The sequence below is a fragment of the Pristiophorus japonicus genome, chromosome 5 (assembly GCF_044704955.1).
Source record: "Pristiophorus japonicus isolate sPriJap1 chromosome 5, sPriJap1.hap1, whole genome shotgun sequence".
Taxonomy (NCBI): Eukaryota; Metazoa; Chordata; class Chondrichthyes; family Pristiophoridae; genus Pristiophorus; species Pristiophorus japonicus.
This window is the reverse complement of record NC_091981.1, coordinates 159,545,788-159,560,485: the sequence shown is the minus strand read 5'-3', so window position 1 is coordinate 159,560,485 and position 14,698 is coordinate 159,545,788. Positions and strand designations below refer to the sequence as shown.

Here is a 14,698-nt window from a genome sequence, read left to right as displayed (position 1 = left end):
GACTTTAAATAGTATCGTTTCAGAGGTGGTTATTCACAGACTGAAGTATAGAGCCAGTAAATGCCAATCTAAGTGATATAAAATCAAGATTACTTAAAATTAGTATTCTATACCCAATATAATGTGACAAAAAGCAAAATACTGCAGGTGCTGGAAATCTGAAATAAAAACAGAAGCTGCTGGAAACACTCAACATCTGTAAATATTGGAATGGTCAATCTTATTAAACAACACACACCTAAATCAACTCAAAGACAGGAGTTTATGAGGTGAAGTGGTGAATTAACAGCAGGGGATCAGTGAAATAGTAACCATATCAGTGGAACTGTTTCGTATTTACAAATACAGGGGTTGAAGGGATTCGCTATTTGGATTCTTTTTCCCTGCATAGTAACTTTTGTATGAAATGTGGGGGTTGCATTTCTTCATAGAGAGCAATGGTGAATCATTCGCCACTAAAATAAAGAGGAATACTTGGGGGACGAAATTGGTGCCACGGGCTGCCGCTGAGTTTTTTCACCGCTCTCCCCTCAGTGACAGTTTCCTCCAGATCTGCATCCAGCGGGAGGGGAGTACTACCGGGAACCGCCCGCTGATGCCTGATGACGGCCAAGTCGCGTAAGTGACCTCCCGCCCACCGAGCTGGCATATTGGTGCGGGTGGGAGTCGGCAGCAGCAGGGGGAAGGACCGATGCGTGGAGGCAGGTCTAACCCCGACGGTATGTAAGAAGACCTGCAAAAAAAGGTTAGTGACATTTTTATATTTAATTTTTTTTCAGCGTTTTACCTGTTTGGGGTCCCCTGAAGGTGTTATGGTGGTTTTTTTTATTGTGAATAATTTTATGTTTCCGTGTTCTCCCCTCCCTGGGCTCGACTCAATCTTCGGCGGCACTTTGGCGAGGAATGCACTTGCCGCCGAGATTGAGAGCTCCCGTCCGCTGCCGCCCAGATTGACGCCGTAAGCTATTATTTGGCCATCGGGCAGTACTGCCATCTCTTTTAGAGGGATCTTCCTGGAAAAGTACCGCCCGGTTTCTCGGCGGCCACCGGCTGTCATTTGGGCAGTGCTTGGGTGAGCCTTGGCTTCCACCAAGTTTGGGCCCTTGGTGTTTTTTATAGGCCACCAAATAGTGGGAAGGAGATACAGGAACTGTAATGTATGTAGCACTCAAATCACTAATTCCACACGGTCTCATGTTGTAGTAACTGTTGTGACCTTAGTCCTTTATTGTGTAACTCCAGAGTGCCTTTCAGGTGTGGTGGGCAGCTTTTATACTCAGTCTTGCAGATACTTTCAGGTCTCCCACCACAGCGCCCTCTGTGGCGCACCATTGTACTTATACATTTAATGTACCTGGACAATACATAACATCTCACTCCCCCCCAGTTCCAAAAGCCATTTCCAGGCCTTGTTCGTCCTGGTTGGTTTGTGAGTGTGAGTCCATGACCATCCACTTCCCTCTCCCCCACCTATGTAGAGATTATGCTTGCGATCCGGTGCAAGCACGTGGTATTTGCAGTCCTGACATGGGTGATAAAGTACACGAGTGTAACCTCCAACAGAAAGCAGGTGTACATAGACAGTACATTTGTATGGTATGTATGATATATGGTACAGATGTTATGTCAAAAGGTGCACTGAACAGTTATTTAATCCCAGCTCCACTAGGTGAGGTGCGGTGGCAGTGTACTGCCCCTTTTTGCCCGAGGTGATGGCTATGCTGAGACAGCGTATCGGCAGAGACAGAGTGCGTTGCCTCTGTTCTCAGTAGTCGCCTTAGCGGCTCATCTGCAGCCGCTGAACCATTACATGAATCACATAAATTCAGAAATCGCATTGGCCCCTTAGGCATGTTAGTCACGGACCCATTAACCCTTTTATTTGTACCTCGTGGTATTAACTTTTTTCGTAAATCATTCATATCCATCATTTTAAACACAGTAACCATTCAGCATCAAAATATCAACTCTTATCCTAAATCACTACATCATACAAATCACATTACACATTTAGACTCGCTCTTGCCTTACAAAAGTCTTTTTGTGGGGACTGCCAATGGTGTAAGGCCCTTTTAAGGCTCCCGGGTGCATTTCCCTTTTAAGACGCCATCTTGTGGTTCCCACGAGGCTTCCCTTGGACGCCGCCATTTTAGTTTTTTTTGTACTGCTTGCTTTTGTTCTTTGCAGCCACGAGGCTCGCCACCATCTTGAGCTCGCTGGCCTGACGTTTTGCTGCAGTTAAGAGATAGAGGGGATAAAGAGAGAAAAAAAAGAAAAAAGGGCAAGAACGAGTCGCGGACCTGACTGATACTGCAGTCGCCGGATCGGCTCCTCCTGCCGCCGCCGCTCAAACCAAGGCTCCCAGCAAGAAGAGAAATGTGATGAATGGCTCCCCGAAGCAGATCAAGGGCACGGGCGCCTCAGACTCCCTCAAAATCGCTATGACGGATCCCCAGGGGAAAGAAGGTGAAGAAGCCAGCAGCCAAGAAAGCATCAGCCGCCAAGAAATCTCCAGCGACGAAAGCAGCAGCCAAGAACAATTCGATCAGTCATAGTCCCTGTGGCCTCCGTAACTGCTGCTGTATCCGCTGCTCTGGCTCTTATGTCCACCCGAGTAGCTGTCGCGTTCTCCCGAGTGATGCCGGCCGCCACCGTAGCCTCCTCTGCCGCTGTAGCCTCTTCTACCGCCGTGGCCTCCTCTGCCGCTATTGTCCCAGTAACTGCCGCCTCTCCTGCGGCCGCCGTAGCCACCACCACCACCGCCCGACTTTTTCTCCGCACGGCCCCCCTCCCCTCTCGATTTGGCGCCCGTCGATGGGTTTGCCGTTCAACGCCTGCTCTTCCAGGGTCTGCTCATCTGTGTATGGCTTCTTTCTCCTCCAGCTCGGTCGGCGCTGTTCTTTGGGAACCCGGGGATTAGCGGTCTGTGGAGGAATGAAGTCTTCCCAGCTCCCAAGGACCTTCCCCATCCATCTCCTACCTAGTAGCATTGGTCCATCGCCTGCAATGACCCACAAAGATAAACCGTGCGTCTCTCCCCCGTGAGATACCTACACATCCGCTCTGCCAAGAACAGGTATCAGTTCCTTGGTGTAGGTACGCAGCTTTGCCGTGACTGGGACCAGCTTGGGTCGTGCAGCTGGGTTGATCCACAGTTTATCAAAAGTTCTCTGACTCATCAACGACGGACCCGATCCAGTGTCCACTTCCATACTCACTGGGACTCCGTTAATCTTGACCTCCATAATCACTGGAGCCGAATCGTCGGTACACATGTATAGTCCAAGCACCTCATCTTCTTCTGCCTGCTCCTCGCTGGATAGTGGATCATCTACCATCTCCTCAGCCACACGGTGAGTCAGGTTTCTTTTGCACATAAGCTGAAGGTGGCCTTTCATGTGGCAGGTATTGCATGTATACTCCGCAAACCTGCACCGGTGAGCCCCATGGCTTCCTCCGCAGTGCCAACATGGTGCTACTCGATTAGCCCCCCTCGGCAGTCTCTGTGTTCCAGGACCCTGAGGTCCGTGCTCTCTGCCCTGGTCAAAGCCACGTTCTGCAGTTTTGTCCATGGTGGGCGCTATCCTGTGGACAGTGCCTGCCGGGTTCGAGACTGTGTGGATCATTTGCTTGGTGCTGCAAGTCGAGGTCATAAATGCCCTGCTGATGGTGATGGCTTGCTTCAGGTTGACTGTAGGTTCAGTGGATAGCAGCCTGTGAAGGAGACCCTCATGGCCAGTCCCCATAACAAAAACGTCCCGCAACGCCTCGTCAAAGTGTGTGCTGAAATCACACGGCGCCGCGAGTCTCCTGAGGTCTGCAGCAAATTTGGTGACATCCTGGCCCTCAGGTCTGCAGTGGTGGTAGAATTTGTGCTGGCCCGTGAGGATGCTCTCCTTCGGTTTCAGTTGGTCACGAATGAGTGCAATCAGCTCCTCATATGACTTGTCCCTGGCGCTCTCGGGTGCCAGCAAATCCCTGACGAGACAGTAAACCTCATCGCCACAACTGGAAAGCAATATCGCCTTACGCTTCTCTCTCAGTGCATCCGTGTGCCCCGTCAGGTCGTTTGCTGTGAAGTAGTACTCGAGCCTTTCCGTGAAGGCCTCCCAATCATTGCCCACCGTAAAATCCTTATAAAATAGGGCTGAGAAGGGGGGGAATTTCTGAAGTGTTTCAGGAGAATTTTCTTGATCAGTATGTTTCTTGCCCAACGAGGAAGGAGGCATTGTTGGATTTAATCCTGGGAATGAGGTGGATCAAGTGGAGAATGTCACAGTCAGGGAGCATCTTAGGAATAGTGATCATAGTATTGGAAGGTTTAGATTAGTTATGGAGAAGGACAAGAAGCACTCTAGAATAAAAATACTTAACTGAGGAGGGCTAATTTCAGAGAACTGAGGAGTGATCTGGTCCAGGTAAACTGTAGTCAAAGACTGTCAGGAAATTGTAATGGGGCAATGGGTGGCCTTTAAAGAGGAGATGGTTTGGGTACAATCTATGTACATCCCACAAAGGGAAAAGATAGGGCAACCAAAGCCAGAGCTCCCTGGATGATGAAGGAGTTAGAGAGTAGGAGGAAGCAGGAAAAGTATGACAGATGTCAGCTTGATAATACAAGGGTAAATCAGGCTGCATATAAATAGTACAGAGGAGAAGTGAAAAAGGAAATAAGAGGGGCAAAGAGACAGAATGAGAATACATTGGCAGCTGACGTAAAAGGGAATCCAAAGGTCTTCTATAGGCATATTAACAGTAAAAGAGTTGTCAGAGGCGCGGTGGGGCTGATTGACCAAAATGGAGATCTACTGGTAGAGGAAGAAGGCATGGCTGAGGTACTAAATGAGAACTTTGCATCGGTGTTTACCAAAGAAGAGGACTTTGCCAAAGTTACGATAAATGAGGAGGTTTCTGAGATAATAGATGAGATATAAATAGATAAAGAGGAGGTACTAGAAAAGTGTCTACTGTACATTGTCCATGTCTCTGAAGCATAAAGGAGGGCGGGAATCACTACTGCTCTGTAGACCATGAGCTTGGTGCTGGGTTTGAGATCTTGGTCTTCAAACATTCTTTTCTTCTGGCACACTAAAGGTGGTGTTGGCTTTCGTCATCGATATCTTCCCTCGCTGACAGGAGGCTCCCAAGGTATGGAAAGTTGTCCACGCTGTCCAAGGTCTTGTCGTGGATCTTGATGATTGTGGGGCAGATGAGATAACCGAGAGGAAGGATGAGGGCAGTGCAGTTGAGGTTTTGTATATGGACTTTCAAAAGGAGTTTGATAAAGTATCACATATTAGGCTTGTTAGCAAAATTGAAGTCCAAGGGATAAAAGCAGCAGAAGAGGCATGGATAAAAAATTGCTTAAGGGATAGAAAACAGACAGTCATAGTGAATGGCTGTTTTTGGACTGGAGGGAGGTATGCATTGGTGTTTCCCAAGATTCAGTACTAGGACCACTGCTGTTTGATATACATTGATAACTTGGACTTGGTGGTACAGCACACAATTTCAAAATTTGCAGAAACTTGGAAGTGTAGTAAACAGTGAGGATGATTGTAATAGACTTCAAGAGGACATAGATGGGTTGACACAAGGCAGATCAAATTCAATGCAGAAAAGTATGAGTTGATATATTTTGGTAGGAAGAATGAGGAAAGACAATACAAGCTAAATGGTACAATTTTAAAGGGGGTGCAAGAAGTAGAGACCTGGGGGTGTTTGTGCACAGGTCTTTGAAGGTGGCAGGACAGGTTAACAAAGTAGTTAATAAAGTATATGGGAGCCTGGGCTTTATAAATAGAGGCATAGAGTACAAAAGCCAGGAAGTTATACAAAACTATATAAAACACTAGTTCAGCCCCAGCTGGAGTATTGGGTCCAATTCTGGGCACCACACTTTAGGAAGGACATTAAAGCTTTAGAGAGGATGCAGATGAGATTTACTAGAATGGTTCCAGGGATGAGTGATTACAGTTAAGTGGATAAGCTGGAGAAGCTGGGCTTTTTTTCGTTAGAGTAGAAGGCTTTGATGGAGGTGTTTAAAATCATGAAGGGTTTAGATAGAGTAAAAAGTAAGATTGTTTCCAATGGCTGGAGGGATGATAATGAGAGGGCACAGATTTAAGGTGATTGGCAAAAGAACCAGAGGCAGGATGAGGAAAAACATTTTTACGCAATGTGTGGTTAGCATTTGAAATGCACTGCCTGATAGGGTGCTGGATACAGATTCAATAGTAGCTTTCAAAAGGAATTGAATAAATACTTGAAGGAGAACAAATCGCAGAGCTATGGGGAAAAAAGCGGGGGAGTGGGATTAACTGAATGGCTCTTTAAAAGAGCTGATGCAGACTTGGGCCGAATGGGCTCCTTCTGTGCTGTACTATTCTATGATTCTATGATTACTGAATCTGAATGTAAATTACCCCAAAGCTATGGTCTGAAAGTAAATTTTCTTGGTGGATTCTAAGATCTCACAAAAGAGTTGCAGCTTAGTGTGACAATAGCAATTTCATGCAATATTATTTGTAGGGAAGTATGAATAATAATAGAAAGCATACACCTTTAAATAAACAGAGTAACTATTTGTACTAACCGTTTTCTGCACATGCGTCCTCCCGACTCTCCCTCGCCCCGCGAGCAAAATTTGTACCAGCGATTTCTGTGCATGCGTCCTCTCGACTCCGCATCCGCCCCCCCAACTGTAAGTGGGGCCCCGAACACGTTCATTCTCCTCTGACTGAGCCACGAGCCTCCCGCTGAGCCGCAAGCCGCCGAGCCCTCAGCCTCCGACTGAGGCACCCACTGAGATGGGGGGGTGGGGGAGGGAAGAGAGCGAGCCTGGTGTTGGGCGGGGGGGGGTAAGAGAGAGCGAGAGAGAGGGAGCCTGGTGTTGGGGGTGGGGCAGGAAAGAGAGCCTGATGGGGTGTGTGGGGGCGGGGAGAGAGCCTGGTGGGGTGTGGGCGGGGGGAGAGAGAGAGAGAGAGAACATAAGAACATAAGAACATAAGAACATAAGAATTAGGAACAGGAGTAGGCCATCTAGCCCCTCGAGCCTGCTCCGCCATTCAATAAGATCATGGCTGATCTGGTCGTGGACTCAGCTCCACTTACCCGCCCTCTCCCCGTAACCCTTAATTCCCTTATTGCTTAAAAATCTATCTATCTTTGACTTGAAAACATTCAATGAGCCAGCCTCAACTGCTTCCTTGGGCAGAGAATTCCACAGATTCACAACCCTCTGGGAGAAGAAATTCTTTCTCAACTCGGTTTTAAATTGGCTCCTCCGTATTTTGAGGCTGTGCCCCCTAGTTCTAGTCTCCCCCACCAATGGAAACAACCTCTCTGCCTCTATCTTGTCTATCCCTTTCATGATTTTAAATGTTTTTATAAGATCACCCCTCATCCTTCTGAACTCCAAGGAGTAAAGACCCAGTCTACTCAATCTATCATCAAAAGGTAACCCCCTCATTTCTCGAATCAGCCTAGTGAATCGTCTCTGCACCCCTTCCAAAGCTAGTATATCCTTCCTTAAGTAAGGTGACCAAAACTGCACGCAGTACTCCAGGTGCGGCCTTACCAATATCTTATACAGTTGCAGCAACACCTCCCTGCTTTTGTACTCCATCCCTTTCGCAATGAAGGCCAACATTCCATTTGCCTTCCTGATTACCTGCTGTACCTGCAAACTAACCTTTTGGGATTCATGCACAAGGACCCCCAGGTCCCTCTGCACCACAGCATGTTGTAATTTCTCCCCATTCAAATAATATTCCCTTTTACTGTTTTTTTTCCCAAAGTGGATGACCTCACACTTTCCGACATTGTATTCCATCTGCCAAACCTTAGCTCATTTGCATAACCTATCCAAATCTCCTTGCAGCCTCTCTTGAGTCCTCTACACAAAACGCTTTCCCACTAATCTTAGTGTCATCTGCAAATTTTGTTGCACTACACTCTGTCCCCTCTTCTAGGTCATCTATGTATATTGTAAACAGTTGTGGTCCCAGTACTGATCCCTGTGGCACACCACTAACCACTGATTTCCAACCGGAAAAGGACCCATTTATCCCGACTCCCTGCTTTCTGTTCGCCAGCCAATTCTCTATCCATGCTAATACATTTCCTCTGACTCCGCGTACCTTTATCTTCTGCAATAACCTTTTGTGTGGCACCTTATCGAATGCCTTTTGGAAATCTAAATACACCACATCCATCGGTACACCTCTATCCACCATGCTCGTTATATCCTCAAAGAATTCCAGTAAGTTAGTTAAACATGATTTCCCTTTCATGAATCCATGCTGCGTCTGCTTGATTGCACTATTCCTATCCAGATGTCCTGCTATTTCTTCCTTAATGATAGTTTCAAGCATTTCTCCCACTACAGATGTTAAACTAACCGGCCTATAGTTACCTGCCTTTTGCCTGCCCCCTTTTTTAAACAGAGGCGTTACATTAGCTGCTCTCCAATCCGCTGGTACCTCCCCAGAGTCCAGAGAATTTTGGTAGATTATAACAAATGCATCTGCTATAACTTCCGCCATCTCTTTTAATACCCTGGGATGCATTTCATCAGGACCAGGGGACTTGTCTACCTTCAGTCCCATTAGTCTGTCCAGCACTACCTCCCTAGTGATAGTGATCATCTCAAGGTCCTCCCTTCCCACATTCCTATGACCAGCAATTTTTGGCATGGCTTTTGTGTCTTCCACTGTGAAGACCGAAGCAAAATAATTGTTTAAGGTCTCAGCCATTTCCACATTTCCCATTATTAAATCCCCCTTTTCATCTTCTAAGGGACCAACAGAGAGGCTGGTGGGTTGTTGGGGGGTGGGGGGAGAGAGACAATGTGGTGGGTGTGGGGTGGTGGGTGTGGGGTGGTGGTGGGGGAGAGAGAGAGAGCCTGGTTGGGGGGGGGCGCGGGGGAAAGACACAGGTGGGGGGATCGGAGGGGAGAGAGAGATCTCAGGGAAGACGGATCACGTTCTTCCACACCCTTTACACCCACACCCGATTTCTTGGAAAGCTCGGTGTGTGTGTTACACGGGACATTGTTGGAGTGGATGAAATCCAGAAGTCATTACACTGACTATTCACTTCATACCCAGTAAACCGCATACAGTGCCCCATCTATGGCGGGCAGGCAGGAGTAAGTCATGCCCTTGCTGGGGTAAGGGACATCAGCTGGGGGAGGCAGCACTTTCGCTGGAGTAAGGGACTTTGGCTAGGGGAAGGATGCACTTGCGCTGGGGTAAGGGACTTCGGCTGGAACTTGGGAGACTGCTGCTGAGTTGTTCGAGATCTGCCCTCTAAGACTTCAGAAGTCAGAAAGGATCAAATTATAATTTGCAAAGTCAGTGAGAACTTGGGCTGGGTGGTTCCAGTTACACATTCCAGAGAAACTTCAGGGTGTGGCTTATCCTCCAAGGGGATCAATCAGCAATATGTCATGTGATAATGGAGAGCCACTCAGAGACACGGCGGCCAAATAGTTAGTACAAATAGTTGGATCCTTTATTAAATGCAGCTTAATTATTTACTAAATGACCATTCTAGAATAAATTCTTTATGGCTTTAAATACTGTTTTATGGTACACTTTAAAATCTTGGGAAAATGTACCAAAGTGTCCGAAATCAAAATGTCCTGGGAGGGCATATCTTCAGACCACCTAGGAAATTGTGAGAGACCATAACTGAGGATGAGCAAATGGATTTGGGTGTCCCTGTATACAAATCACTAGAAGCTAGTGCACAGGTGTAAAAAGCAATCAAAAAGGCAAATGAAATTTTGACCTTTATATCAAAAAGTTTGGAATTCAAACGAGGAAGTTATGTTTCAGTTGTGCAGAGCCTTGGTCAGACCCTATCTGGTGGGGAATCCAGATCTTAACATTAGTTTTTCGGGGGCTTTTTCAGATTTTTGAATCTGTTCATTAGTTTTTCTGAGTTTTGTAGGTTGGCATGCCAGGGATTCAAAATAAAACCTTCTGGCCTATGTAGGTGTCAGCTGTTGGCTCAGTTGGTAGGATGCACGCCTCTGAGTTAGAAGGTTTGTGGGTTTAAATCCAACTCTAGAGACTTGAGCACAAAATATAGGCCGACACTCCAGTGCAGTACTGAGGGAGTGCTGCACTGTTGGATGGGCCATCTTTCAATGAGATGTTAAATTGAGGCCCTGCCTGCCCTCTGAGTTGGACATAAAAGATCCTATTGCACTATTTTGAAGAAGAGCATGAGAGTCCTCCCTGGGCCAATATTTATCCCTCAACCAACATCACTAAAGCAGAATATCTGGTCATTATCACATTGCAGTTTGTGAGACATTGCTGTGCGCAAATTGGCAGCCACGTTTCCTGCATTACAATATGACTACACTTTAAAAGTACGTCATTAGCTGCAAAGTACTTTGGGATGTCCTGAGGTTGTGAAAAGGGCTATATAAATGCAAGTGTTCCTTTCCAACAAAAATGTAAAGTGCATTAGCTTTCAGAGAAACTACCACAATGTATGCTTTCAAATGACCCAGGACTGGTGGGATAAAAACAGAAAATGCTGGAAATACTCCGGTCAGGCTGAATATTTCCGTCAGAGAAACAAAGTTCCAGGTCAATGACCTTTCATCAGGACTGGTGGGGATTGGATAAGTGGAGCTTCTCACAGCATAATATCACAAATGTACAAAGGAGGTCAACAGAGGTAAATAAAAAATCTACTGTACATTGCAAAAGTGAAATGTATAAGCAGGGCAGTCTACATGTTGGAGTGGGGCAGTCTACATGTTACATAAGAACATAAGAAATAGGAGCAGGAGTAGGCCATTTGGCCCCTCAAGCCTGCTCCACCATTCAATAAGATCATGGCTGATCTGATCTTGGCCTCAACTCCACTTCCCTGCCTGCTCCCCATAACCCTTGCTGCCCTTGGCGATCTGACAAGTATCACATATTCGGAGTGATAATCACTAACTCTGCTTTAAATAATGTTTCAATTTGCTGATCACAGATTTCCATCTTTAGTATTTCCCAATGCTGACCAATTGCACCAATTGTGTCCTGTCAACACTGTCAGCAGCACTGCCGTTCCAAATCGCAGACAACAGTCTGCTGAGACGTCAGGCGTCACGTGAACAAACACGGCGCCCGCGAGGGGAGGTGTGGGAGTAAGGGGAGCGCGCATGCGCTGTCATGCCAACTAGGTTGGGTTTTTTCCGGATGGAGCTGGTTTAACGCTAGAGGTGCCGGCTGGGTGAGTATCGGGGCTTCGGCCGGTAATAGGGGGTCAATCACCCAGTGTTTGTGGAGGGAGTTGGTGTGAGTGCGGTCCTTTGCGTGCGGCAAGTGGCCGACACGGCGATGGTTCGTTCAGGCCCGACGGACGGAAGGAAAGCTGTGTCGGTCGGGCTGCGGAAACCAGTCGGCCTTGGGCTGCGGGCTCCGGTCCAGCAGCCGAGTGCCGAGCAAGGGAATGAAAGGGGTGGCTGAGTGCCGCCGACCTTTAAGCGGCAATCACTGCCTGACGGGCTCGCGGTGTGTGGCCCCGCTGTGGGGAGGGGAGTTTGTGGGGGAGGGGTGCTTACAGTTGGCGGAGAGATGGCCGTGAACCCTGAATGGCGCGTGTCAATCATCAGGGGCGGGGCTTAGCCTTTCTCACCCGCCCCCAGCATTTATGTTGGATATCCCTAACTCCTGCTAACCAACAACTTGAATTTATATAGCGCCTTTAACGTAGTAAAACGTCCCAAGCCGCTTCACAAGACTATTGTAAGAAAAAAATTTGACACCGATCACATAAGGAGAAATTGGAGCAGATGAGAGTTAGGCTTTAAGGAGCACTTAAAGGAGGAAAGCAGGTTGCCAGTCGTCCTGGTTAACCCTTGCCACTGGATAAAGGCCTCGCTCTGTCAAGTCCGTGTGGTGGCTGATGTGCAACGGTCACCACACGTTTAAAAAAAATCCACGCACAGGCATCTTCCACCCCTTCAATTGGAGTTCAGGACTGGAACATCGGGTCCTTCATTGAAACATCTGTGAACTCATATTTGAGGGACTGTCTATGATGAAAGGAGGAAAGAGGTTCAGGGAGGGAATTCCAGAGTTTAGGGCCTAGGCAATAGAAAGCACGGCTGCGAATGGTTGAACGATTATAATCAGGGATGCTTAAGATGGCAGAATTAGAGCAGTCCAGATATCTCCGGGTGGGGGGGCATTGTGAGACTTCAGGAGATTACAGAGATGGGGAGGGCCGAGGCCATAGATGGATTTGAAAACCAGGATGAGAATTTTGAAATTGAGGCATTGCTTAATTGGGAGCCAATGTAGGCCATGGGTGGACAGGACTTTGTGCAAGTTAGAGTATGGACAGGTGAGCTTTGGATGACCACAAATTTATGTAGGGTAGAATGTGGGAGGCCAGCCAGGAGTGCATTGGAATAGTCAAGTCTAAAGGTAACCAAGGTATGGATGAAGGTTTCAGCAGCAGATGAGCTGAGGCAAGGGTAGAGACAAGCGATGTTGGAGGTGGAAATAGGTGGTCTTAGTTATGCTGCAGTTATGTAGTCGGAAACTCATCTCGGGGTCAAATATGACACCAATGTTGTTAACAGTGTGGTTCAGCCTCAGACAGATATTAGGGAGACGGATGGAGTCAGTGACTAGGGAACAGAGTTTGTGGCGGGGACTGAAAACATAAGAACATAAGAATTAGGAACAGGAGTAGGCCATCTAGCCCCTCGAGCCTGCTCCGCCATTCAACAAGATCATGGCTGATCTGGCCGTGGACTCAGCTCCACTTACCCGCCTGCTCCCCGTAACCCTTAATTCCCTTATTGGTTAAAAATCTATCTATCCGTGACTTGAATACATTCAATGAGCTAGCCTCAACTGCTTCCTTGGGTAGAGAATTCCACAGATTCACAACCCTCTGGGAGAAGAAATTCCTTCTCCACTCAGTTTTAAATTGGCTCCCCCGTATTTTGAGGTTGTGCCCCCTAGTTCTAGTCTCCCTGACCAGTGGAAACAACCTCTATCTTGTCTATCCCTTTCATTATTTTAAATGTTTCTATAAGATCACCCCTCATCCTTCTGAACTCCAACGAGTAAAGACCCAGTCTACTCAATCTATCATCATAAGGTAACCCTCTCATCTCCGGAATCAGCCTAGTGAATCGTCTCTCTACCCCCTCCAAAGCTAGTATATCCTTCCTTAAGTAAGGTGACCAAAACTGCACGCAGTACTCCAGGTGCGGCCTCACCAATACCCTATACAGTTGCAGCAGGACCTCCCTGCTTTTGTACTCCATCCCTCTCGCAATGAAGGCCAATATTCCATTCGCCTTCCTGGTTACCTGCTGCACCTGCAAACTAACTTTTTGGGATTCATGCACAAGGACCCCCAGGTCCCTCTGCACCAGTGACATCAGTCTGACCAATATTTTAATTTGAGAAAATTTGGATGTAGTCTGACATTTTAGAGACCATGGAGGGGTTGAGAGAAGTGGTGGTGAGGTAGAGCTGGGTGTCGTCAGTGTACATGCGGAAACTGACACTGTTTTCGGATCGCAGAGCACCACAAAGCACTGGCAACTCATGGCCATTCCTTTTATCAATTTTTGTAAAGTTTTCACGCTGTCCTTGTGAAGAAGCAGGCCGAAAGTTCAATTTGTCTGTTGCAGGCATTTCAAAGATAGCGTGCTACTTTTTGCAGATGTGTTATTGGTGCACTCACTTGGAGACCTAGTGTGCTTTGCCTGTCATCTTTAACTAGTGGAAATGTGGCACTACGACTTTGGATAGCCCAAGAATCTCAGTTATGGGTTGAATGATACATGGGGCATCTGTTCCAAATGTTGATTCATATCAGTGATGGATAAAATGAAGGCAAATGGAATGTTGGCCTTTATTGCAAGAGGGATAGAGTATAAAAGTAGAGAAGTCCTGCTACAACTGTACAGGGTATTAGTGAGGCCGCACCTAGAGTACTGCATACAGTTTTGGTCTCCGTATTTAAGGAAGGATATACATGCATAGGAGGCTGTTCAGAGAAGGTTCATTAGGTTGATTCCGGAGATGAGAGGGTTGACGTATGAAAATAGGTTGAGTAGGTTGGGCTTATACTCATTTGGCATTCAGAAGAATGAGAGGTGATCTTATCGAAACATATAAGATAATGAGGGGGCTCGACAAGGTGGATGCAGAGAGGATATTTCCACTCATAGGGGGAAACTAAAACTAGGGGGCATGGACTCAGAATAAGGGGCCGCCCATTTAAAACTAAGATGAGGAGGGATTTCTTCTGAGGGTTGTAGGTCTGTGGAATTCTCTTCCCAGAGAGCTGTGGAGGCTGGGTCGATGAATATATTTAAGGCAGAGGTAGACTGATCTTTGAGCGATAGGGCATTGGGGAGCGGGCAGGGTAGTGGAGTCGAGTCCATGATCAGATCGGCCATAATCTTGTTGGATGGCGGAGCAGGCTCGAGGGGGTCAAATGGCTTACTCCTCCTCCTATTTCTTATGTTCTACTTGGTTTTTTAGGATCATGCAAGCAGGGACGAAAGGCACATCTGTTGTTCGTCAATGATAAAGTATGAATATACACCAAGCTCGTAGCATGTAACATGTGTGAAAACAGTTCTCCGTGGTTCAGAATTTCTAAGCATGTACCCAGCAGGACTTCCTCCAGCCCATGTGCAAGATCCAGC

The 14,698-nt window shown here is 47.1% G+C and overlaps 1 protein-coding gene across 3 annotated transcripts in view; it reads left to right on the top strand.

Annotated features, from left to right (window-relative positions):
• The first annotated feature begins 659 nt into the window (after positions 1-659).
• mios (missing oocyte, meiosis regulator, homolog (Drosophila)) overlaps positions 660-14,698 on the top strand; it is an 83,864-nt gene continuing 69,825 nt past the window's right edge. Inside the window, exons 1-2 of one of the 3 annotated variants that reach the window (XM_070881039.1) lie at positions 660-745; positions 5,095-5,148. The gene's annotated coding sequence lies outside the window, so the exon portion shown is untranslated. Of the gene's footprint in view, positions 746-5,094; positions 5,149-11,165; positions 11,248-14,698 lie in introns of those variants that run through there. The other 2 variants (XM_070881038.1, XM_070881037.1) reach the window with 2 other exon arrangements.